The sequence below is a fragment of the Geotrypetes seraphini genome, chromosome 11 (genome assembly GCF_902459505.1).
Source record: "Geotrypetes seraphini chromosome 11, aGeoSer1.1, whole genome shotgun sequence".
In the NCBI taxonomy this organism is placed as follows: domain Eukaryota; kingdom Metazoa; phylum Chordata; class Amphibia; order Gymnophiona; family Dermophiidae; genus Geotrypetes; species Geotrypetes seraphini.
Window position 1 is genome coordinate 101,245,303 of NC_047094.1, and position 27,527 is coordinate 101,272,829.

The 27,527-nt window shown below is 44.3% G+C and overlaps 1 long non-coding RNA gene across 2 annotated transcripts in view; it reads right to left on the reverse strand.

The window, feature by feature from the left end:
* Window positions 1–26,733, reverse strand: part of LOC117345850 — a 30,107-nt gene extending 3,374 nt beyond the window's left edge. The window contains exons 1-3 of one of the 2 annotated variants that reach the window (XR_004536520.1): window positions 26,672–26,731; window positions 16,808–16,921; window positions 10,023–10,232 (exon numbers count right to left, since the gene is read on the reverse strand). This is a non-coding gene — a long non-coding RNA (uncharacterized LOC117345850). Of the gene's footprint in view, window positions 1–10,022; window positions 10,233–16,807; window positions 16,922–26,671 lie in introns of both variants that reach the window. The other variant, XR_004536521.1, reaches the window with a different exon arrangement.
* Window positions 26,734–27,527: the final 794 nt, after the last annotated feature.

The window sequence follows — 27,527 nt, forward strand, 5'->3', positions numbered from 1 at the left end:
GCAGTCAGGTGGATAAAGGGGAATCTATAGACATCATTTACCTTGACTTCCAAAAAGCCTTCGACAAGGTGCCACACGAGAGACTGCTTAAAAAGATATGGAACCACGGGGTACAAGGGGAGGTCCACCGATGGATCAAGGTCTGGCTGGCAAACAGGAAGCAGAGGGTTGGCGTAAAGGGCCACTACTCAGACTGGAAAGGGGTCACGAGCGGAGTTCCGCAGGGGTCGGTGCTGGGACCGCTCCTGTTCAATATCTACATAAACGACCTAGAGGCGGGAATCAAGTGTGAGGTCATTAAATTTGCAGATGACACCAAACTATGCAGCAGGGCTCAAACCAGGGAAGACTGCGAAGATCTTCAAAAGGATCTAACACAGCTGGAAAAGTGGGCCGAAAAATGGCAGATGAGCTTCAACGTGGGGAAATGCAAGGTCATGCACGTGGGGAAAAAGAACCCGATGTTCACATACAAAATGGGGGGAACATCACTAGGGGTCAGCAACCTGGAGAGAGACCTGGGAGTGATGGTAGATGCAACACTGAAGGCATCAGCACAATGCGCCACGGCCTCAAGGAAAGCAAACAGAATGTTGGGTATCATTAAGAAGGGTATTACAACCAGGACGAAAGAAGTCATCATGCCGCTATATCGTGCAATGGTGCGGCCGCACCTGGAGTACTGCGTCCAGTACTGGTCGCCGTACCTCAAGAAAGACATGGCGGTACTTGAGGGAGTACAAAGAAGAGCAACTAGACTGATAAAGGGAATGGAAAAACTTCCATATACCGAAAGATTGAAGCAGTTGGGACTTTTCTCCCTGGAGAAGCGAAGACTTAGAGGAGACATGATAGAAACCTTCAAGATCCTGAAGGGCATAGAAAAAGTAGACAGGGACAGATTTTTCAAATTAAGGGGCGCCACAAGTACAAGGGGGCACTCGGAGAAATTGAAAGGGGACAGGTTTAGAACAAACGCTAGGAAGTTCTTTTTCACTCAGAGGGTGGTGGATACGTGGAACGCGCTTCCAGAGGCTGTTGTAGACAAGAAAACATTAAATGGTTTCAAAGAAGGTTTGGATAGATTCCTAGAAGAAAAAGGGATTGAGGGGTATAGATAGGTATAGACCATTGCTCAGGAAATGGGCCTGATGGGCCGCCGCGGGAGCGGACCGCTGAGCAGGATGGACCTAGGGTCTGCCTCAGCGGAGGCAACTTCTTATGTTCTTATGTTCTCCACAGATGTAGAGCTTGGCACGGTTTACAAGAACTTAAATGTAGGAAGAGCAGGAAGAGCAGAAAGAGGGTTGGGGTAGCATAAAGGGGGGGGGGAAAGAGAAAATTACATTTTTGTGAAAAGCCAAGTTTTCAGGTGCTTACGGAATAGTTGGAGGGAGTTCAGGTTCTGTAGTGGGACAGTGAGATTGTTCCAAAGCCCTGTGATTTTGAAAAGGAGGGATTTTCCTAGTTTACCCACATAGATAATACCATGTAGAGAGGGGAAGGCTAGTTTATGTTTTTGGGTGGCCCTGGTGGAGTCAGGACTCGAGGAGTTATAAGATAGTGGGATTAGTGGGGGGGGGGGAGGATGACTGATCTGAAAAAAAATTAATTTCTTTTTAAAAATGTTTTATTTATTGAGATTTCAGTGTTGTATGGACAAGCTATAATTGGGCCTGGAACCATCAACATAATTGAAATGGGTGAAAAAGGGACTAATTCAAAAAGTCAATTTCCCATAAGTCCACAAAAGGTAGAGATCTGTAACTAAAATAGGCAACAAATTCCAGATGCAATTTAAAATGTATATAGCAAGCAGACCACCTCCGACTTGAATTCTGAATTCTTATGATAGCATATACCCCCTTGAACTATATAAGCCTATGGGCTCCTTTTACAAAGCTGCGCTGGACGCTAATGCCAGCATTGAGCTGGCTTTAGTTCTAGATGTGTAGCACGGGTTTAGTGCACGCTAAAACTCTGCATGCGCTAAAAACGCTATTGCAGCTTAATAAAAGGAGCCCTATAAATCGCCAACAAATGGATGTTGAGGTCTGCATATATAAGAACATAAGAACCGCCATCTCCGGATCAGACCTTCGGTCCATCAAGTCCGGTGATCCGCACACACGGAGGCCCAGCCAGGTGTACACCGGAATTTCAGTCATCTTCCGCCACGGCCTGCAGCCACCGACAGCCGCAGCGGCCTTCAGCCGCCGACAGCCGCCGTGGCCGACATCCGCCTCAGGGGATTCTCACACATGCGCACTCCTACCTGCGGTGCCCTACAGTGCACGGAAAATGGGAGCACGCAGGTGGGAGTGCGCATACGCGCTTAGGGCTTTATTATATTAGATGCGAGCACCTACATGCATATATTTTTATTTTTTAAAAATGTATAACTGGCACTCAAGGCTCTTCAGCTTAGAAAAGAGCTGGAAGGAGAATGGCTGGAAATGGCTGGAAGGAGACATAGTTGAAGTCTACAAAATCCTGAGTGGTATAGAATGGGTACAAGTGAATCGATCCTTTACTCTATCAAAAATTATAAAGACTAGGTTGGTCAATATTCCTAAGTTCACCAAAATAGGGGACACTCAAAGTTACAAGGAAACCAATGGAAGGAAATATTTTTTCACTTAGAGAATAGCTAAGCTCTGGAATACATTGGCAGAGCATAGAGTAGGAACAGTTAACATACCTGGTTTTGAAAAAGGGGTTGGACAAATTCCTGGAGAAAAAACTCCATAGTTTGCTATTGAGACAGGCATGGGGAAGCCACTGCTTGCCCTGGATCGGTAGCATGGAATGTTGCTTCTATCTGGGGTTTTGCCAAGTACTTGTGACCTGGATTGGCTACTGTGGAAATAGGATACTGGGCTAGATGAACCATTAGTCTGGCCCAGTATAGCTATTCTTATGTTATCACAATCATGATGACTAAATGTTGGTACAATCCTTATAGAATGCTCCCTCTCCCCAAGAGCTTAAAATCATTATTACATGGCTAAAAACAGGCATTTTCAATATGATGTTAAAAAATCCAGTAGAGAAAATTATCATTTTCAAACCAGAAAAACATTATCTTTAAAAAATAAAAAGTGACCATATCCTAGATGTGTTTGTCCTCAGTGTGTATCTTTTTGAACCATTTTCGAAAAAAGAAATCCAGATAATACACAAAAACCAGCCATTGGAGGAGCCAGCGGACTGGCCACAAAGACATCCCAGCAGTGGGGCATCTTAGAAGTGACTGCAGTGAACTTCTCATAAAAGGTCCCAGGTACACATCTCACCATAATACCTTACATTGTATGGTAAGCCCTCCAAAGTCATCCAATATCTACTGTACCCAACTATATACCACACTAATCGCCCTTATTCCTGCAAGTGTTATTATAGATAAGTACAGTAGGTTTGGGTGGGGAGAGGTTGGAGGGCTCTCACTTTCCTCCACAAGTGTACTAGCTAGAGGTGGATAGGGACCTGGGTCCCCTTCTTGGCACCAACCTCTAGCCTACTCCAGAAACCTGCTTGCTGCTCTACTAGGCTGCCCTATGAAGTCTGAGCAGCCATTTTGAACATTTTCGAACTGGTAGCATTTTAGCAATATCAGGGACAGGAAAGATATTTGTTCTGGCACCAGATAAGGACTGAATATTGGGACTGTACTTTATGGATGGGAAGGTGTGGATGTTTCCTGAAGTTTGCATTGCTATTCCAGTAAAAAGGGAGACCATTTTGACTACATCTGTTGCTGCATTAGGTGCTACTTTCCTTTTATAATTTTCTTACAGATTGCTCGATTCAGCTTGAGATAATCAATACATTTTCTATGGCCTTAATCAGATGAAAGTATTCCTGGAGAGCCATTGACCAGCTGTAATGCCCTGTGCTGGGAAGGGGGTATATGCTATAACCAACAGCGCCAAGACCTCAAAGTAGTCCTAAACTAATGCAGTAAAATGGAGAGGAAAGAGATCTCAGAAACCCAAACGCGCCGTACAGGATAATTTTAGTCTGCATACAATGGGGTTCCAGTCTTTCATCGATCTGAAAACCTCTCCGTTTTACCACATCTTATCTTTTTCACTTTTTTTCATTTTTTTTTTCTTTTTAGATATTAGTGGTCTTCAATAAATAAACCAAAGTTAATTGTCAAAATATTCAAAATGGTGCAATCAGATTTATCTTAAAGCTCGCCAGTTCAACATCTCCTGCAATTCAGTGAAATTGTTCACTGTGCCCCCGACGGGACCCGTTTAGCTGAACAAAGGCTTTATCAAGGGTCTGATATCGTCGCAAGGAGTGTCTGAAAGAACAATTCAAATAAACATTCGTTATGACCCGACGGCAAAATTCAAACAAGCACCAATAAACACACTTAAGTAAGGATAAGATCTGGTACAAGCTACTGGATGAATGTCTTTATGTGCTTACAGAAGTTGGCTCCTAAACACCTGGTCCAGAGCATCTTGCCGCGTGAGCCGGCTCGACTGCTCCACTCAATTGAGCATTGTGATCTTTCTGTACCATCTGTGCGGGAGTTAAGGTTTTCCTCTTCCCGAAACAGTGTCTTTCATGGCATCAGACCCTGGGAGTGGAACAATCTTCCAGGATATATTCGCCAGCAGCAAAATATTCAGAACTTTTGGAAACTGTTGAAAAGACATCTGTTCTGTAAAATGAAATATAGGGTCCGAGTTTGGTTGAGGGTGAAGGAAAGACGACTCTTTGAGTGCTGGTCACAGAGGTGTTAGATGGTCTGGTTTATTTTATTTGGTTTATTGATGACTGTTATTGAGGCATCTTGTGTGACTTATGGAATTTTATATTTTGATGTATAATAATAATAATCTATTTTTTTTGTATACCGCTATACCAAAAGTTCAAAGTGGTTCACAACAGAAAAAAATGCATACAATCAATATATGTAAGATACATAATAAAACAATCAATAAGAGAATACATCTGTATGTGTGGGTTTGACCAGTTTTGACCTTAAATGAAATTTGTCATTGATGCGACGTGTATGTTAAATGTAATTTGATATGCAAGTATGTAATTTGTTATAGTGTGTCGCTGAAGTGTTTTGTACGATAAATGTAAATCTTTTATTTTGTATGTTTAATATGTAACTCACCCTGGATAAGGGTGGGTGAGAAATAAACTTATTGTGCCCTAGTCAAGAACTTACTAACTGTGGATATCAGCTGCAGAATGCTGGCGTGCACTCTCTCAATAGAGAGCTCAGAGTTTAAAAAGATGCCGGCGCATGCGTGACATATGCTTCTGAGCCAGCACGAGAATTTCCCAGGTAACCGCTGACTCACTAGTATGCGCAAAACCGCTCAACAAATTAGCTGTGAAAACCAGGGCAGGATTAATTCGTTGAGGGCCCTTAGGCACCCCAAGTACACTGGGCCTCCTGCCCCACCCCACCATGCACCCAGGCGGAAACAGGAAGCTGCGTCAGAGGGCACCGCTTGCCCAATTACAGTTCCCGTTGCCTTTCTTACTCGCGTTGTTTGCTTGTCTTACTTTCCGTCGATGGGGTCCGCGTTGCTGATCCGGGGGGGAGGGGGCCGCGTTGCCAATCGATGCTGGAGGGGCCCATCGCCGTTTGGAAAAAAAAATGTTGATGCCCTCCTTCATCGGGCCCCCCACCTGACCATTTCGGGCCCTAGGCACGTGCCTACTTGGCCTATTGGTTAATCCTACCCTGGTGAAAACAGTTGTCAAAGAAGCAGACTCTCATAAATAAACAGACTCCCTTACATAGACAAATGCGTATGCTAACTGCTCGTAATGTCAGCTGTTGGAGCGGAAAACACTTACACAGCTGATGCAGACACACATAGGTTGTTGGATAGCTCCATGCACCATGGAGGACATGGACTGAAGCTAAGGGGGGACAAGTCCAGGACAAATATCAGGAAGTTCTGCTTCACGCAACGAGTGGTGGACACCTGGAATGCTCTTCCGGAGGAGGTTATTGCGGAATCCACCATTCTAGGATTTAAAAGCAAACTAGATGCACATCTCCTTACGAGAGGCATAGAGGGATATGGGTGACTAAAATTACGCCAGGTGTACACCTGGCTGGGCCTCCGTGTGTGTGGATCCTGGACTTGATGGACCGAAGGTCTGATCCAGAGATGGCGGTTCTTATGTTCTTATGATGCCTCATTCCACAGTACCTTAGAGCCAACCTCATCAGTGGTGTTACAATGGAGTAGCAACATTCCAGAATCCCAAAGAGTAACAAAAGATTCCAGAACCCCAAAGAGTAGCAACATTCCAGAGCTGAGATTGTGACACGGACAAGAGGACATGGACTGAAGCTAAGGGGGTCAAGTCTAGGACAAATATCAGGCAGTTCTGCTTCACGCAATGAGTGGTGGACACCTGGAATGCTCTCCCGGAGGAGGTTATTGCGGAATCCACCATTCTAGGATTTAAAAGCAAACTAGATGCACATCTCCTTACGAGAGGCATAGAGGGATATGGGTGACTAAAATTATGCCAGGTGTACATGGTTGGTGGGTCATGAAGGCTGCAATATCAAGTTGGTGGCCTTTTTCATGAGTTGTTTGTGGATTTAGCATTTGGAAGGATAAAGCTTTGAGAAATGAGAGAAAGTTGTCTACTTGTTTGGATGATTGATCATCTAGATGTAGATTTAGGTCTCCTAGGAGTAGGTTGTAGGTTGCTATTAGTGAGTTTTGGTATATGAAGTCTTCCACTTCGGTTCTTGCTAAAGACCAGTTTCCCGGCGCTATGTAGCAGAGCATGCAGTTTAGTGTGTCTTTTAGTGTGGTGCTGAGAGTTGGCAAGCTAAAAGGTCCATGTACAGGTTAGATGTTTTCTCAATTATATTAAGGGTTAGATCTTGTTTGATTAAGATTGCTAGGCCTCCGCCTCTTTTTTTTTCTCTGCAGACCACTGTAATTTTGTATCCTTGTGGGCAGACTTTAGTTATTCTGGGGTCTGAGTTGGAGGTTAGCCAGGTTTCTGTGAGGAAAAGACAGTCCAGGTTTTCTTGTGTTATCCAGGTTTTTATAAGCTGGAGGAGGACGAGGAGGAGCTGCGAGAGCTCCGCAGAGGCAGAAGGTGAGGAGAGAGAGACAGAGACAGATGGATGAGAAGGACAGAGGGGCTACTAGGGAGACCAGGAGAGATGGTAGGGGATAGGGAGAGATAGACTTCAGGGAGTGTGGAGGGGGCAGGAGAGAGAGATGGTCTTGGGGAAGGACAGAGGGGGACAGGAAACGGAAAGATGGCAAAAGAGGTGAAACAGGGTCAGAGAGAGATGGTAGAGGGTGTGAAAGGGGGAAAGGGAGAGATGGAAATGGTAGGACCACTGCTGCTTTGGGGCACTGGGGAGGAAAGGTTGGTACGTCAGGACTGCTGCTGCCGCCTTGGGTAAGTAAAGACCCTGTCAGGAGGATCAAAAGGGTACAAAGGAAATGGTGAAAGGTGAGGTGGTGGGACTGAAATCAGTGGGAGGCAGGGTCTGGGCATAATAGAGGTGGGGCATGGGTGGGGTCAGGGTATATGTGGGGCTATTCTAGCACCCATTACTGTAACGAATGTAATGAGCTAAAACACTAGTATGCATATAAATGCCAATATTCTGACTATGCTCTATTACATAGAAATATGATGACAGATAAAGGCCAAATGGCCCATCCAGTTTGCCCATCTGCAGTAACCATTCAGACACAGTCTCTGTCTAAACCACTTCTTCCGAGAGACTGTTCCACGCATCTACCACCCTTTCTGTAAAAAAAGTATTTCCTACTGAGCCTATCGCCTCTTAATTTCATCCTAAGCCCTCTCATTGCAGTTTCCTTTCAAATTAAAGACACTCGACTCATGCGCATTTACATTACATAGGTATTTAAACGTCTCTATTATATCTCCCCTCTCCCCCCCTTTCTTCCAAAATATACAGATTGAGATCTTTAAGCCTGTTCCCACATGCCTTATGATGAAGACCACATAACCATTTCAGTAGCCTTCCTCTGGACCGACTCCATTCTTTTTATATATTTTTGAAAGTGCAGCCTCTAGAATTGTATACAACATTCTAAATGAGGTCTTACCAAAGTGCCTAAATATGAAGGCTCATAGTTTGAAGGTGGGCGTACACCTTGGTAGATTGTGGGTGGGGCACATTTGCATTCAGTGTATGGCTGATGCAAGTGGTCGCATCTAAAATATGTCTATATTTGCCCTGCTATGCTATGTTAATATTTTATAAAGAAAATTAGACACCTATTTTCCTTTCTATTCTTTTGCCTTCAAGCTCAAAATCTTAATCATTTTCCACGTTCATGATCTTCGTCTTGTTTCTGTTCAGTTCTAATCTCATGTTATGACTTTCGGCTTTGACTTTTCTCAGTAGGTCTTCTTTGCTGCTGGTGATGAGCGTTGTATCATCTGCATAGTGCAGGTTTTTATATTTCGGCCACCAACTTTGAAACCAAAACTCTCTTCTTCCAAATTTGCTTTTCTGAAGATGGTTTCATCGTACAGGTTGAACAGGTAAGGTGACAAGATGCATCCTTGCCTGACGCCACGTTTTATTGGAAACCAATCTGTGTTTCCATATTCAGTTCTCGAAGGCCAAATGATGAAGTTATGACTGTCTTATTATGGTCACACCATCAGAAGAGCGAGATCACTAGAGAAGGGCATCGTGTTTGGGAAGATCGAAGGAACCAGTTGAAGAGGGCGACCTGCAATCATATGGCTGGACATGTTGAAAACAACCACGGGGATGACGCTGAAGGACCTTTCCAGACTAGCACAAAATCGATTTTCTTTTTAGATCCGCAATTCATTAAGTCGCAAGGACTCAAACACCTAAAACTAGACTAGATAGAATTTATCCTCCACATGGCTAAATATAGCTCCTAATTCCAGGCAGCCACATGGCAGTCCTGTATTTCTTTGTCTATATTTAGCTTGAAATCTGTAATGTCTTTAGAAAACTCATACTACTGTGCTTAACAGAAAAATCCCAAAACTCACAGCCCTACAGTCAGTAGTTCTTGGCAGCCAAACCCACATCCATCAATTCCGGTTCCTGGAACAGCTCCTGTGGAATCAGCATTTCCTCTTGTGCTGGAGCTGCAACTTAAATAGAAGAAGATGCCGCCTCTACTTCCATCGGGTCTGACAGATTATCCTGGCTTAGACTGGGAAGCTGTTCCTTGGGGAGAGGCTTAGTTCTCCTCCCTATCCTCCAACAGCCCAGTCAAATCTACAGGCTTTTCATGTGGGGGAGCCACGCCCTACCCTGGATGAGCTGGGTCTCACCTGGGTCTCTCTCTGGCTCCCCCTGTGGACACAAAGGAAATAGCATTGCTCCCTATTCCCAGGAATAGGTTTAAAATCTATGTTTCTAGTTCTGATGTGTGGAGGGTAGACTGGGTAGGGTTTCCCTGACTCCCCCCCCCCCTCCCCATTCTGGGTCTGTGACATCATCAAGCTGGTCAGACTAGTACTGGGAGCTGGCCTTGGAAATCCCCTTTTTGGGCTTCTTACCACCCTTTCTACCAGATTTAACAGGAACCATGGCAGGCCCGGAGCCTGACTGGTCACACAGCATAAAATGTGTTTTACTTCTTGGGATCTTGTTAGGTATTTGTGATCTGGTTTGGTCACTGTTGGAAACAGGATGCTGGGCATGAAGGATCTTCAGTTTCTTCCAGCATGGCAACTCGTATGCTCTTATGTCTCTCACCCACTGTCATATATAGCTGTTTTGAATTTTTTCACCCCAAATGCATTACTCTACATTTATTCACATTAAAATTTAACTTAGCCCAAGCTTCTAATTTTTGTAGATCACCTTTCATGTATTCCACTCCCTCTGAGGTGTCCATTTTGTTGTCTGTCTTGTGTCATCCACAAGAAGCACACATTTCCTTCTAATCTTTTGGCAAATTCACTCACAAATATATTGAACATTTTTGGCCATAGGACAGATTCTCAAGCACTCCACTACTTACCTTTTTTTCTTTTGAGTGGATTCCATTAACCATCACTCTCGGGTCTCATCCTCAAGCCACTCAATTTATTTATGAGCCTTCTATGAAACAGCAACAAAGGTTTTTATGAAATCTCAATGCATGCCATCCATTGATCCAGTTCTTTTGTGACCTCGCCACAAAAATCAACAAGATTCATATGATACCGTTTTTCAGGTTGCTTCTTTGAACCTGAAACAAAAACAGCAAAGCAGAGCATTTCAAGTTATCATGTGAAAGGGACTCTGGAATGGGAAAAGGACCTTCTTGAGTTGCCTGTCTGGTGGAAAGGCATCCAGAGACAGTCAGGATAAATAAATTATATAGATATTCAGACTGATGGTCCCATCTGAAGACTACTAGGGTTTTGCCAAATTTTTAGACTTAAGAAAAGCAAAAACAAAGTTTCAAGTTTATTTAAATTTGATAAGTCGCTTATTACATACTAAGCGAGTAACAGTAAAATATAAAATAGATCTAGAGTTCATTATACAGCTTTAAAAGGGGTTTAAAAACAGACTGACAAAATAGACAGACTCGGATACATAAGGAAAGGAAAAAAGGAAGGGAGACAGTTACAAAATTAATATTTTTCAATTGAAAAGAGAGGAAAAAGCCAAATAAGGAAAGAACATGAGGAGTGGGATTAAGATTATTAAAAATAGATTATTTAAAGATTAAATGCGTCTCTAAAGAGAAAAGTTTTTAAATTATTTTTGAATCTGCTGAGATCTTTAACTTCTCTTATATATAATGGCAGTTAAAGAGGCCATTACTGAATATATATCGTGACGTCTGGTTCCAATAATTTTCAAAGAAGGAACCATTAGCAGCCCCTGAGTTGTGGATCGGAGAGAACGTGTCGTGTTGTATGGGATTAGTAACCGATCTATAAATTGAGGTTCGTTGGTAGATAGTGTTTTAAATACTAAAAGCAATATTTTATAGGTTATATGTTGATTAATGGGAAGCCAGTGTGAGTCAATCAAAAAGGGAGTTACATGATCAAATTTTTTTCCATTATGTATAATTTTAACTGCAGTATTTTGAATTATTTGTAAACGTTTCTTTTCCTTTTGAGTGATGTTTAACAATAGCGAGTTACAATAATCAAGCTAGGCAAAACAAAACAAAGTCCATATGTACTATGAAACTCATAAAAAGAAACAGCTTAGGGCGGTGGTCTCCACTAAATTTTAAGTCGGGGCCACTTTGGATATAAAAGCTGAAGGTGAGTCAGAAAATATCTCTCCATATGATGCCTTGACATTGCTGAGCAATGTTTGTCCATGGCATTTGCCCCACCAGTCAGCCTTCAAACTTTTTATTGTGTGTATCCTCAAGGAGGTGGGCATTTCCAAATATAGTCTCCTCATCTATTGAGAAATGTCTCGTCTTTCAAACTTGCGACTCTTCCTCTTATCCAGTTTCCCCTTTCTGTCACGAGTAGGCTTACCAGATGCCCAAGAAAACACGGACATGTCCTCTTTTTAAAGGATTGTCTGGGCTCCCGGACAGACTTTCCAAAACCCGGCATTTGTCGGGTTTTGGAAAACCCTGATGAACTCCAGCTGCATTTGGAGGGCCTCTGAGCATGTGCAGCTGGAGTTCATTTGGAAGAAGCGAGGAGGCTGTGAGGGTGGGGCTTGAGGAGGAACTGAACAGGCTAGAGGTGGAATGAGACGGGGTCATGTGTCCAGGGCTTCCCGGAGAAAAATATGGTAACCCTAGTCATGAGCTTGGGTAAAGAGGCAAAGAGTAGCGGAAATAACCAAGGCAAGCAAGAGAAATTCACCAAATCATTCCACAGTAGAGAGGAAGCAAAACCGATGATCTTGATGAGAGGTTTATTGTGAAAAGTCTTCACGGGTAAAAGCGATGCATATAATATACTTCCCTCTCCCCATTCGCGGTTTCGACACTCGCGGTTTCACATATTTGTGATTTTTTTTTTTTTTAGGGGGGGAACACCATAGTTTCGGATGTTCCCACCTCCCTCCAGCCTTCCTCCTGGCATCCCGGCCTTACCTGGTGACCTAGCGGGCTTTCGGGGCAGGAGCAATCTTCCTATGCTCCTTCCCCGTGTAGATCGCCAATAGGAAACGGCTGTCGTTAGCTCCTGTCGTAGTCTCGAGAGACTATGGGAACTCACGGCATTTACCGTATTTGCCGGCGTATAGGACGACTGGGCGTATAAGACGACCCCCCCAACTTTTAGTTAAAAAATAGAGTTTTGTGTTATACTCGCCGTATAAGACGACCCCTTCTTCCTTCTCCACCCCTTTGTATTCCCCCATGTGCTTTCAGCGTTCTTCTCCCTCCTCTGTCTTCAAGTGCTTTCAGAGTCCTTCCCCCCCCCTTCTCTACCGCCCCGGGTGCAGCACAGCCAGCCAGGTCCCCTTACTTTTGTGGCACTTCCCCGACCGACCGACAACAGCCCGGGTCCGACAAACTTCCCTGCCCTTAACCGCGAATCTAAATTACCTTCTTACAGCTGCTGTAAGAAGGTAATTTAGATTCGCGGCTACAGGGCAGGGAGGATTGTCGGACCCGGGCTGTTATCGGTCGGTCGGGGAAGTGCCACAAAAGTAAGGGGACCTGGCCGGCTGTGCTGCAACCGGGGCGGGGCGGCCGCCCCTCTCTCTTGGTACTCTCTCTCTCCTTACCTGCCATGCCTGCAGCAGAGCCGAACGGAAGTCTTCCCGACGTCAGCGCTGACGTCGGAGGGAGGGAGGGCTTTGTTTAAGCTTTGTTTAAGCCCTCCCTCCCCTCCGACGTCAGCGCTGACGTCGGGAAGACTTCCGTTCGGCTCTGTGCTGCAAGCAGAGAAGGTAGGGAGAAGAAGAGCCGCGCGACTGAGTACATCCAGCCCCGCAAGTAAGGGCATGTAAACTGTACCCGGCGTATAAGACGACCCCCGACTTTGGGGAGGATTTTAAGGTACTAAAAAGTCGTCTTATACGCCGGCAAATACGGTACTTATTCTAAATATATGACTATACATCTAACATATACATTTGGGTCATATGCTTCAGCTTATAACTGGCTTTGGCACACAGTTATTCTATACTTGCACCTACATGTCTAGATTAGATACATATAGAGTAGGTCAAAAGTTAACAGCTGGTCGGCGGTTCGCGGTCCCAATCATTCGTGGTATTTTCCGACTGCGAATGACCAGGCAGGAGAGGACAGCTGGAGAGGCAGAAGAGGGCAGCCGGAGGGCCAGCGAGTGAAGGAAATCACTCGCTATATGCTCCAACCGCATCTTCCTATACTAAAGTCGGGCCTTACCAATCAGGAGCTGCGTGTCAAAGCAGCTCCTGATTGGTGATGCCCGATTTTAGTACAGAAAGAGGCGGTTGGAGCATACAGCAAATGATTTCCTTCTCTCGCCGGTGCTCTGGCTGCCCTATCATGCCTCTCCGGCTGCCCTCTCCTGTCTCCCCTGCCTAAAAACCGTATTTGCGGTTTTTCAAAATTCACAGGGGTTTCTGGAACGGAACCCCCGGGAATTTCTGGGGAGTACTGTATATGTAATTGTCATTATGGAATGCTTTCATAAGTGTGCTGTTAGGCATTGTAACAGACACAGCCCGGTTACCCAAACAAGAGTCACACAAGCGCAAACAAGCAGTCTGGAGAGGTAGGAGAATAAGCTTTTATTTACACAGAGTTAGCGGTCTGTTTTCTTCACAGATCTCCCCTCACAGAAACCCGCTACTTTTCCAACATACACCGCCCCTCTCAGTTTAGTGTAGTCAGTCCAGAGTTCTGGATGACAATCCTTCGCGTCCAGCCAGGAGCACGGTTCATGCAACCCCCCGCCTCTGAGAGTTTTAAGATGCAGCCTTTTTACTTATTCCTGTGTAAGCAAAAACTTCAGTTCAGCGGGTTCCTACCTCAGTTGGGAATAAGTTGCAGTTCTCTCCTGATACTCCACGTCCTTCCTTCGCCTGGGACTAGAGAATGACGTGGGGAAAATTTGTCCCCCGTCCCCGCGAGCTCGGTTCTCATTTCTGCCCCATCCCCACGAGCCCAGTCCCGTCCCCGCAAACCATCTGGTCCCCTCCACACAAGCCCTTCAATACATTTATACTGAACTTATTTTATTAAAGTATAAAAAGAAACAATATTCTATACAATTATTTTATAAATCAGAGTTCTGGCTGCCGAACTAGAGGAAGAGATCTTCAGCTGGCAGGGCCATGGTTATAAACATTTATCAACACAGCTACAATACTACTTTATCCTAAAGCAAAAAAAAAAAAAAATATTCACGTCAGTGGAAGGGCAGCATCCAGTGGAGCGGCTGGTGGCAGGAGGGAGTGGGCATCCCTCGCCATTTTTTGGGGTGGGGGGGGGGCAGTTTGTGGGGTTTTTTAAATTTTTTTTATTATTGGCATGATATTTTGTGAGTGTAATATATGCAAAATATATTGATCTCGTTGTGTTTACGCCACTATATTTACTGAATCTGGGCCTAAGTGTCTTCGGTAAAACCGTTTTGAATACCGAGCCGTCAGAATGTTCCTATTAGTGCTCTTCTGAGTCAAGAGTACAAAAGAGTTTTGATTTTTATAGCTAGAGCCATTTCATTCTTGTCCAAACAAATCTGATGAATTCACATCTGTAAAACGTAACTTACAAAACTGAGATGGAAGCAATTACTGGCCAGATCAGACACTGAAGTTTAGACGAGACCTTGCAAAGGTTTGCATGGAGTACTCCTAGCAGCATAAACAGAACCCATGCCAAACTAACCTCCAGAATGCTATGGTAATAAAATACAGCTGTCTCTTTTGGCAGACACCCATGAATGTTTGTCATTTTTCCAATTATAAATGCTGACAAAAAGAAAAGCCACAAAAAAATTAAAGCTTTTTTTTTTCTGCTTTCCAAAGAAGGGAGATTTTGATATTCCCCAAAAAGTAATTCGCAGCATTTTTCTTTGGAAATGCATTTAGAGCTGGAATTTGGGAGCTAAGGAAGGGAGGGGGGAAAGGTTTTCTCCCCAAAAGACATTGGCACTGGTATCAGCCTGATTTCTCAACTTTTTCTCCCTAACTGCTCAACACTATTGTAAACCTTTTCTCTTGGCTTTTTTCAAACTTTTGCTCAAAAAGGAACTTTAAAAAAAAATAAAAAAATTTGCGCTCCCCTGTTTTACTTAGAGAAACCACAGTCCCTCCTAAGGATCCAGCTAGAAAAGAGAGTCCCTGAGCTAAGAAAGTCACTTATATGCACAATGCATGTTGCTAAGAGACGGAGGCCCACGTCATGGAACTTTACAGCCAGAGTTAGAAACAAGATGCCAGTGAAAGGAATAGCAGATGCCAGCTGGCTTGTAAGGACCTGCTCACTGGTTACACACAGACTAGTTGGCATCGCCTTCCCTGTATATTGTACTAAAGTTTACTTGCAAACACAGACTTAAACTGCTTAATTCCATCTTTTTCTGGCAAATGAGGTTCAACGTGGATAAGTGTAAAGTGATGCATGTCGGTAACAAAAATCTCATGCACGAATACAGGATGTCTGGGGCGGTACTTGGAGAGACCTCCCAAGAAAAAGGCTTGGGAGTTCTGATCGACAAGTCGATGAAAGCTGTCTGTGCAATGCACGGCGGTAAAAAGGGCGAACAGAATGCTAGGAATGATTAAGAAGGGGATCACGAACAGATCGGAGAAGGTTATCATGCTGCTATACCGGGCCATGGTGCGCCTTCACCTGGAGTACTGCGTCCAGCACTGGTCGCCATACATGAAGAAGGACACGGTACGACTCAAAAGGGTCCAGAGAAGAGCGACTAAAATGGTTAAGGGGTTGGAGGAGTTGCCATGCAGTGAGAGATTGGAGAAACTGGGCCTCTTCTCCCTTGAAAAGAGGAGACATGAAGGGAATAGACTTAGTAGATAAAGACAGGTTGTTCACCCTCTCCAAGGTAGGGAGAACGAGAGGGCACTCTCTAAAGTTGAAAGGGGATAGATTCTGTACAAAGGTAAGGAAGTTCTTCTTCACCCAGAGAGTGGTACAAAACTGGAACGCTCTTCCGGAGGCTGTTATAGGGGAAAACACCCTCCAGGGATTCAAGACAAAGTTAGACAAGTTCCTGCTGAACCAGAACGTACGCAGGTAGGGCTAGTCTGAGTTAGGGCCCTGGTCTTTGACCAGAGGGCCGCTGCGTGAGCGGACTGCTGGGCACGATGGACCACTGGTCTGACCCAGCAGGGGCAATTCTTATGTACCTTTCAATAATAAATCACTACAAAGTGCACTTTAATACAACCTGCTACTGCCAATTTGATTCCTTAGCTTACATTTAACAACTTCTCAGCTTCTAGTGCTGGCACAGAGGACCTCTGGTGAGACTCTGGATTGGTACGAGTGTTTTTGGTTTCTGTTTAATGCCTGGGTCCAAATAAAATGTTTACAATTGAGGAAATGAATTAACAGTGTACTGCCACAGAATGAAGGCTCTCCCTGCCAGCCGGCCGGCCTCCTTCTACTGGGATCCCTCCCCTGGGCTCTGCATCTACAACCAGCCCTCTCCCGATGCTGGCAACCTGCATCTTCATGTCCCTGTGATGGGGGGGGGCGGAAGGTAACTACCGTATTCACATTACCTTTGGTAAAACCATGATGCCTTGGATCCTGTAACCCATTAGATTCTAAGAATTTCACTATCCTTTCTTTCAGCAAGTGCGGCTTATCGGCCTGCAGTTTCCCGCTTCAGTGCAGCAGTTTCACATCAGTCACAAGCTCACCTGGGCCCCTGCTTTTCCCAGTTTCTCTTGCTTTGAATCCTAGCTCATCCCTGGTGAATGGTTCTTCCCCTTGTTCAATGTGGCACATGATATCAAGGATGGCAGACAGAAAGCCTGTTCCAGGATTAAAAACACTGCGTTAGGTTCAGCATATTCAGGGATTTATTAATCCTTTGGGGAGCTCTCCCTAGGCAAACAAATACATTATGTGAATTGCAACATTCTACGCTAACGATCCCCCATGTCTGTCTCAATAACAGACTATGGGCTTTTCCTCCAGGAAATTGTCCAAACCTTTCTTAAAATTAGCTACATTAACTGCTCTTACCACAACCTCTGGCAATGCGATCCAGAGCTTAACTATTCTCTGAGTGAAAAATATTTTCTCCTATTGGTTTTTAAAGTATTTCCCTATAACTTCACTGAGTGTCCCCTAGTCTTTGTAATTTTTGATGGAGTGAAAAATCAATCCACTTGTACCCGTTCTACACCACTCCAGAATTTTGTAGATTTGAATCATATCTCCTCTCAGCCATCTCTTTTCCATACTGAAGAGCCCTAACCTCTTTAGTCTTTCCTCAGACAAGATAAGTTCCATCCTCTTTATTATCACGGTCACTCTTCTTTAAACCTTTTCTAGTGCCGCTGTATCTTTTTTGAGATATGGCAATCAGAATTGAATGCAATATTCAAGGTGAGGCGATATAGAGGCATTATAGTATTCTTAGTCTTATTTACCATACCTTTTTCTAGTGATTCCTAACATCTTATTTGCTTAATTGACTGCTGACACACATTGAGCAGAAGGTTTCAGTGTATTGTCTACAATGACACCCGGATCTTTATCTTGGGCGCTGACCCCCCAAGGTGGACCATAGCATCCTATAACTGTGATTCAGATTATTCTTTCCAATGTGCATCATTTTGCATTTGTCCACATTAAATTTCATCTGCCATTTGGATGCCCAGTCTTCCAATTTCCTATGGTCTGCCTGCAATTTTTCACAATCTGCATTCGTTTTAACAGCTTTGAACAGTTTAGTGTCATCTGCAAATTTAATCACCTCACTCATCATTCAAATTTCCAGATCATTTATAGATAAGTTAAATAGCACTGGTCCGAGTACAGATCCCTGAGGAACTCCACTATTTACCCTCCTCCATTGACAAAAATCACCATTTAACCCTACTGTCTTTCTGATAACCAATTCCTAATCCACAACTAAACATTGCCTCACATCCAATGACTCTAATTTTCTCAGGAGCCTCTCATGAGGAAATTTGTCAAAAAGCATTCTGAAAATCTAGATACACTATATCAACCAGCTCACCTTTATCCACATGTTTATTCATATCTTCAGAGAAATCAAGCAATTGGTGAGGCACAATTTCTCTTAGCTGAACCCATATTAACTCTGTCCCAAGGGATGATCCATGCTAAACTTATCTGAATCCATGCTAACTCATGTGATGATCCATGCTAAACTAGTATTCTGTAAAGGGCATTCTGCATGGAAAGGCTTTTACAGACTACTAGCATAGCATGCATTTTGCCCATATTCTATAAATGACTCCTAATCTAATCTAATCCTTAGGTTTGTATACCGCATCATCTCCACGTTTGTAGAGCTCGACGCGGTTTACAGTAGGAGAAATATGAAGGAACTACAACAGAGGGTTAGAGGTAGAAGTGTGAAGAAAATTTAGAGGATTTGGGATGCCAAGATATAAGAGTTTCTTTGATTCCTAAATTGGAGGGAGACTTACATTTTTTTGAGAAAAGCCAGGTTTTCAGATGTTTGCGGAAAACTTGGAGAGAGCTCAAGTTCCGAAGAGGGGAGGTAAGATTGTTCCAGAGCTCAGTGATTTTGAAGTGAAGGGAGGTCCCTAGCTTTCCTGTGTGGGAAATGCCTTTTAGCGAGGGGAAGGATAGTTTTAATTTGTGGGAGGATCTGGTGGTATTAGGGTTTGAGGAATTCCAAGAAAGAGGGATAAAGGGAGGGAGGATACCATGTAGGATTTTGAAAGTTAAACAGGCGCATTTATAGTGGACCCTGGTGATTATCGGAAGCCAGTGGAGCTTGGCCAGGAGCGGGGAGACATGGTCAAATTTACTTTTAACGAAGATGAGCTTGGCCGCGGCATTCTGAATCCGTTGGAGTCTGTGGAGGTTTTTCTTAGTTAGGCTTAAGTAGATAGAGTTGCAATAGTCCAATCTGGAGAGGATGATGGATTGGACAAGGAGGGTAAAATGTTTTTGATGGAAGCAGGATCTAACTTTCCTCAGCATGTGAAGGCTGAAAAAGCATTTTTTTTTTACCAAGGATTGGAGGTGGTCATTGAAGGACAATGTGGAATCAATGATGATGCCCAAGACCTTGCTCGAGAACTCAAGCTGCAGAGAGGAGCCAGAGGGTAGTGGGATGGAGGTGGATAGGTGATCTAGTTTTGGACCGAGCCAAAGAAGTCTTGTTTTGGACTCATTCAATTTCATTTGCACAGTGTGGGCCCAGGATTGTAGGTTCATTATACAAGAGGATATGTTCTTAGACAGGTCGGTGAGGTTTGAATCGGTCTCGAGGAGGACGAGGATGTCGTCTGCATAAGTGTAAATTGTTTCAAGGGGGGATAGGTGGAGGAGTTTTAGAGAGGACATATAGATGTTGAAAAGGATAGGGGATAGTGGAGAGCCTTGCGGGACTCCACAATTCGGTTTCCAGGGGGAGGATGAGGTGCCATTCATGTTAACAATGTAAGAATGAGAGCGGAGGAATTTAGAGGACCAACCTAGGACTGTGGAGTTGATACCTATCTCAGAGAGTTGGTAAACAAGAATATCATGGTCGAAAGCAGCGGAAAGGTCAAATGGTAGGAGGACGGCGAACTTGTTTCAAGAGTGAAGTTGTTGAACCCTTGAAATCAGGGAAGACAGTAGGGATTCGGTGCTGAAGTTAGGACGAAAGCCATATTGATAGGGTAAAAGAATAGAGAATCTCTCTAAGTATGATGAGAGTTATGAAGAAATGATGGACTTTAGCATCTTGGTTAGGAGAGGGATATTTGCAATTGGGCGATAGCTGGATGGTATGGAAGGGTCAAGGATAGATTTTTTCAGTAGTGGGGTCAAGGCGATATGACCCATTTCTGGGGAGAAATGGCCCGACTGAAGGGCGGAGTTTATTAGAATGGTGATAGAAGAAATAGCCTGAACGGGAATGTTCTCGTATAGGTAGGAGGGGAATGGGTCCAAGGAGCAATTACAGGATTTCAGTTTGAGGCAGAGATTGAGGACCAGGGATTCAGATACGCGCTCAAAGGTGGTCCAGGATCTGTCAGCTGGGATAGGGTTGGAGACCATTAGGGTAGGAGTGGAATCGGTGGGCACTAGGGAGTTGTAAGAGACTGAAGGAGGGAAAGAGCATCTCAAGGAAGAAACCTTATCGTTGAAGAATTTTGCTAGAACATCGGCTAAGGGAGAGGAGGGGAGCATAGTGGGGTCTCTTTTGGAGGTTAGGGAGCGCCAGATGTTGAATAGAGTACTACTTTGATTGTTGGACCTGGAGATTTTGTCACCATAGAAGTTCTTTCTTGCTTTTTTTAGTGCTGTATTGTACAGCTTGATATTGACTCTCCAGGACTGTCTGTCTATAGGACATTTTGATTTTTTCCATATGCGCTCCAGAGCTCGACATTTTTGTTTTAGCTCTCTGTGATATGGGAGGAACCAAGGGGCCTTGCGGGGATAGGAGATGGATTTAGTGGAAAGGGGGGCGAGGGAAAGATAGGTGGATTTGGAGAGAGCAACCCAGTTATGCCAATTAGTACCTGAATCTGCAGGCTTAGGGGCAGAGGAGAATAGATTGAGAAATTAGACCAGAACAGGTCGCTTGTGATTTTTTTGCGGAAGGTAATGGGGTTGGAAGTGTGGGGTGGAGCCCCAAGGTGCGACATAAAGATGGGGAGACAGAAAGCCCCTAGGAAGTGGTCAGACCAGGGGACATGTTCCCAGCGAGTGTCGTCAATTGACGTCTTGTAAGCGGTAAGGTCGAGGAAGCTAATGAGGTCTAGTGTGTGCCCCTTTTCATGGGTTGGGGATGGTGCAGGGGAGGTGAGGAAGCTAATAAGTTCAATCGTATCCTTGCTGGTGATGTCGTCTAGGTAGAGATTGATGTCTCCGATGATCAATAATCTTTGGAACTTGAGGAAGGCGTTTGTTATAGTCTCAAGGACGAGTTCAGAGGAGTTATTCCAAGGGGTAGGTGGGCGGTATAGGAGCAGGATGCCCAGTGGGTGAGGGTGAAGTTCATCGTTGATGGAAGCAAGCATGTATTCTAGTGAGGTGTGGCAACCCCTTTCGAGGAGCTGAACATCGAAAAAGGATTTGTAGAGAATTGCCAGGCCACCTCCTTTACAGTTAGATCTAGGTGAAAAGAGACCTTGGTAGCCATTGGAGCAGAGTTAATTTTGTGTAAATAGGTCATCTTTTTTAATCCATGATTCCGTGATGCATAGGAAACCAGGGTCAGAATCTTCAAGTAGGTCCTTCAGAATTTGAATCTTGTTGCAAGCGGATCTTGCGTTGCAATAAAGCATTGGGACTGGGGTGAGCGAGTAAGAGGCAAGGTTGGGGAGATTGGCAGGGGAAACAGACTTTAAAGAAGCATGGTTGATTCTTCGGGGGTTTTGGGGGGGAGGATGTGGTCTGGTGTGAATCAGCGTGGGGATTTTGAGGCCAGGGCAGATATTATTGGTATTTGCGGAATTGAGAAGATCGGGAGAAGGAGGTATAATGCAGAAGGTGGAGTTGAGGGAAAAGCAAAGTAGGAGGAGAAAGGGCCATGAGGGTGGCTTCATGGTGAGAGGTTGGTGAGCCTTTGGTGAGCTTTTGGGTTGTGAAAAAAAAATAAAAAAATATATATATATATATATATATATATAATTTTTTTGGGGGGGGAAAAGCTAGGCAACTTGGTATCTAAGCAAGAAGAGAATTTAGACAACTAGGTAGAGAGAGGACTAGACAGACTTAGCATACCTTGATGGAACTAATATGGAGGTAAAGGAGAGGGCTTAAATATTGCGCTCGTCCCTTAACATTGAAAGCACTTAGCAACTGAATAGTGTCAAATAAGAAACTTTGAACAAGGTCAGGCACTTAGCAACTGAATAGTGTCCTATAGGAGAACTTAGAACAGGGTCAGGGTCAGGCGTATATTGTTAGGTATGTAGATCGACGCCTAATTTAATTATTCATTTAGGCTTAATTGGTGCTTTTATGTAAGCCCTGGAACATAGAAATGCCTACTGTACCTGAATTTATACCTTGTGACAGGGAGAGTCCTGTCATGCTGGAAGAAACCCTGCAGTGCTCTAAAACTATCCCTAAACCTACCCCGAGAAGCAGGCAGGTTAGGGAAACTGCCCTGCAGAATTTATCCCCAGTGAAAGGAAACCCAAAAGTGGCCCAATTATACTTGCTTAGTTCTAATGTAGGGAATGCTAAAAGCAAAGAACTACAAGGACCAGCATGCACCAGGCAGGTGATAGCAAAACCCACAAAGGGATTAGCTCCTACAATCAGCTCTGCTGGGAGCAGGGAAGCTATACAGGCTCATTAGCAAAACGCCAGAGAACCACAGGTGTTTTGAGGGGCAATCAGCCTATGCTAGGGAAAAGGGTGTGTTCTCTAGGCCAAAGGAAGCAGAGGGGGAGGCAGCCACAAGCTTACAGGATACCTGAATCCTTGGAGAGAAGCAGACCTGTGCCAGCCAGGATTCAGGAGACAGAAGCCAGCATTCCCCACAGAAAGCAAGGAGTAAATCTCAGGACTGAAACTTCTAATCATTCTTCTGAAGATAATAATGAATTTGATACTTAAAACTGACAAATCCCCGGGTCCGGACGGAATCCATCCCAGGGTTCTGAAGGAATTAAAGGAGGAGATAGCGGAACTACTGCAGCAAATTTGAAACCTATCCTTGAAAACAGGCATGATCCCGGAGGATTGGAAGATAGCCAATGTCACGCCCATCTTTAAAAAGGGATCAAGAGGTGACCCGGGAAACTACAGACCAGTGAGTTTGACCTCGGTTCCGGGGAAACTGGCGGAAGCACTGATTAAAGAACACATCGATGAACATCTGGAAAGAAACGAACTTTTGAAAACAACCCAACATGGTTTCTGCAGGGGGAGATCGTGCCTAACGAACTTATTGCACTTCTTCGAAGGAATTAACAAATGGATGGACAGAGGAGACCCCATAGACATCATATACCTTGATTTCCAAAAAGCCTTTGACAAGGTGCCTCACGAAAGTCTACTCCGGAAACTGAAGAACCATGGAGTGGACGGAGACGTACATAGATGGATCAGAAACTGGTTGGCGGGTAGGAAACAGAGGGTAGAGGTGAAGGGCCACTACTCGGACCGGATGGGGGTCACGAGTGGTGTTCCGCAGGGCTCAGTGCTCGGGCCGCTGCTATTTAATATATTCATAAATGATCTAGAAACAGGCACGAAGTGTGAGATAATAAAATTTGCGGACGATACAAAACTATTTAGTGGAGCTGGGACTAAAGAGGAATGCGAAGAATTGCAAAGGGACTTGAACAAATTGGGGGAATGGGCGGCGAGATGGCAGATGAAGTTCAACGTTGAGAAATGTAAAGTATTGCATGTTGGAAACAGAAACCCGAGGTACAACTGTACGATGGGAGGGATATTATTGAATGAGAGCAACCAAGAAAGGGACTTGGGGGTAATGGTGGACATGACAATGAAGCCGACGGCACAGTGCGCAACAGCCGCTAAGAAAGCAAATAGAATGCTAGGCATAATCAAGAAGGGTATTACAACAAGGACAAAAGAAGTTATCCTGCCATTGTATCGGGCGATGGTGCGCCCGCATCTGGAATACTGCGTCCAATATTGGTCTCCGTACCTTAGGAAGGATATGGCGTTACTCGAGAGGGTTCAGAGGAGAGCGACACGCTTGATAAAAGGGATGGAAAACCTCTCATACGCTGAGAGATTGGAGAAACTGGGTCTCTTTTCCCTGGAGAAGAGGAGACTTAGAGGGGATATGATAGAGACTTACAAGATCATGAAGGGCATAGAGAGAGTAGAGAAGGACAGATTCTTCAAACTTTCGAAAAATAAAAGAACAAGAGGACACTTGGAAAAGTTGAAAGGGGTCATATTTAAAACGAATGCTAGGAAGTTCTTCTTTACCCAACGAGTGGTGGACAACTGGAATGCGCTTCCAGAGGGCGTAATAGGGCAGAGTACAGTACAGGGGTTCAAGAAAGGATTGGACAATTTCCTGCTGGAAAAGGGGATAGAGGGGTATAAATAGAGGATTACTGCACAGGTCCTGGACCTGTTGGGCTGCCGCGTGAGCGGACTGCTGGGCATGATGGACCTCAGGTCTGACCCAGCAGAGGCATTGCTTATGTTCTTATGTTCTTGAAATGGAACTTGAGGACTCATGCTTGTTTGAGAGCATGTTTACAGAGTAAAGTCTGGGGAAAGTGAAAATGCTGTTTCTGATAAGGTGGTGTTGCCTCACAAAACTAAGAATTCCAGAAGAGTTAAGAATTACTGCCTCTGATGTAATTAAAGGTAACAGAAGAGTTAAGAATCACTGCTTCTGAATTTTCATACTTGCAGGAGAACTGTGGGGAACCTGTCCAAGTAGTACAAGCAGGTTGCAGGTTCCAGGACTTGAGAGTGAAAAGTTATTTTTGTGTTTTCCTTGAACTTTAGTAATGAATAAAGCGTGGTGGGCTAACAGGCTGTTTAGCCACCAATGAGAGTTTTTTTATTTGTATGTTGTATTTTTTTGGAATTACACTACAATATAAGACCAGAAAATAAAGTCATCTTAAAATTCACACTAAACACCTGTACTGGACCTTTTTATTTTGATGCAGACACCCCTCTACCCCTCCATGCTCCATTCAACTGCTCGGCTGAGGCTTGGATGACCCAGGTCAGGGCTCGGGCTACTCCAGTCCAGGTCTTACCCAGTCACGACCTGTAAACATGATGGCTATTGCAATGGTGAAGGCTTCCTCCAGGGCAAGACAAATGATGGAGTGTATCCGCAGAGGTTTCTTCAGCAGGAGACCTGAAGTTATGATGTCGTTGTATAGAGCCATGGTGAGGCCTCACTTGGAGTACTGTGTTCAGTTTAGGAGACCACACTACCGAAAGGACGTGCTGAGGATCGAGTCGATTCAGCGAACGGCCACCAGGATGGTCTTGGGGCTCAAGGATCTCGCGTATGAAGAAAGATTTAAAAAATTGCGGCTGTACTCACTTGAGGAAAGAAGAGAACGGGGAGATATGATTGAAACATATAAGTACATCACGGGACGAATCGAGTCAGAAGATGATATCTTCTGGCTCATGGGACCCTCGACCACCAGAGGGCATCCGCTGAAAATCAGGGGAGGGAAGTTTCATGGCGACTCCAGGAAGTACTTCTTCACCGAAAGAGTAGTGGATTATTGGAACAGACTCCCACTCCAGGTGATAAAGGCCAGCAGCGTGACGGATTTTAAGAGAAAATGGGATACTCACGTGGGATCTTTAAGGGAGTAAATTCAGGGGAGGGGATACTTGGAATGGGCAGACTTGGTGGGCAATAGCCCTTTTCTGCTGCTTTTTTCTATGTTTTATGTTTCTAAGATGCAGTAGGTTTTTATCTATTTCTGAAGGGCTCACAATAACACAAACGAATTAAGGTGGGATTTGTACCAGGAACCCATTGTTTTAAAGTTCACTGCATTGATCACTAGGCTACTTTAAAGGGACATCTATCTGGCCATTTGTGTACAAATAATGCCAGTCAGATGTTTTTGAGCCTGGTTTTATTTTCTGTCATTCACATTTTGGACATTTTATTTTGGAAAATGGCTGCTCATTTTATACATTTTCAGCACAAGAACATGTCTCACATTTTTGAACAAGAAATCCCAATATTTTTTTCTTTTTCAAAAATGGCTGTGAGATGGATGGGTTTAAAAATAAAAAATAATTTAAAAAAATGTTTAAACCAGGATGTTCCAGGTCTGTTTTGAACACTCTTCTGAGAATGCTCCTCTATGGGGGTAATTCTATTAAGTGGGCAAAGACATTTATGAACCAATTGCACATGTAAAGGATTAGAACAATATGCTTATGCTGTATATTCACATTTGTTTGTGAATGTCAAATTTGTGCCTATGCACTCTTCTATAAAACAGGTGCCATAGTTGGAATGTGGGTGCACACAGCCATGATCTTTGGGTGGAATATTGGCAGGGCACATAGTTCTGCATGCAAATTATAGAATGTTATAATTAACAGAGTTTCAGCAATTTAGGTGCAAACATGGCTACGGAACTCGCACCTAAATTATAGGCATGTATTCTACCTGTTATGCTAATATTCTATAAAGCAAAGCAGGCATAACGTGTGCACCTACTTGTAACTCACCTTGAGCTCAAAATTGGGAAAGGCAGGTACTAAGGGGTCCTTTTACTAAGGCGCTCTAGTGCGTCTTAGCGCACGCTAAATGCTAATGCATGGCAACGCGTCCTTAGGATATAATGGACACGTTAGCATGCACTAATTTTTAGCGCACGTTAAGATGCACTAGTGTGCCTTAGTAAAAGGACCCCTAAATCTAAAATTCATGATCTGAGGAAGAAGGTGTTACCTTCGAAAGCTAATCATAAACTACCGGTGGCGTAGTGAGGGAGAGAGGTGTCCAGGGTGGTTGCGCCCTCCACCTCCCTCTTCTCTGACCCCTCCCACCTCCACATGCTTATTCCCCGCCCCCCTCCTGCCGTGCCCGTGTGGCTTCCCTTCCCCCGTACCTCTGTTGCATTCCTGGCGCGAGCAGCAACCCCCAAGCTGCTGTCGCACCAGCGTCGGCTCTTCCTCTGGCGTCACCTCCTAGGCGTGAGTCCAGGAAGTGACGTCTGAGGAAGAGCCATGCTGGCACGACAGCAGGTTGGGGGTTGCTGCTCGCACCAAGAACGTTACAGAGGTATGGGGGAAGGGAAGCAGTGCGTATGTGCGGAAAGAGTGGGGAGTGGAGAGGAGGATGGGTGCCTGCGCCCTCACCAAGATAGTGCCCGGGGTGGACCGCCCCCTCCCCTTTACTGCACCACTGTAAACTACATTAAATTTTTTCCTTTGTTTTTGTTTTATTTCTACATATACCTTGACCTCCTTAAACGTGTAAATGGATACGTCTTGCACTGAAGCCACAGTCCTAGAACTAGTGCTGGAAGCAAAGATGGAACACAGGTTGGCTTTTCCTGATGCAGCAACGAATGTGAAACGAGGATTCTCTTGTTGGGAAGTGTGTGCCTCAGGGCATCTACTAATTTTCAGTCCCGCCCCCAATTTCTTCCATTTCTTCCATTCATTTTTCATGTATACACTATCTTATTCATAATGACAATCAAAAAAATGTTTTAAAAATCACAAAGCACACTGTATGCAGAGAAAATGTTAATTATTTATATTCGGGGGGGGGGGGGGTTCAAAGAGGTCAAGACAGATGACTTTAAAATATGCAATGTAACCTCAGTAACAACTATAGAAAAATAAGACACATATAGTGCAAAATATCATTTTTCCTACCTTTCTTGTCTGGTGAGTCTCTGGTTGCACTTCCTTCTGACTGTGCATCCTTTCTGTCTTTCTTTCTCTCGCCCTGTCCTC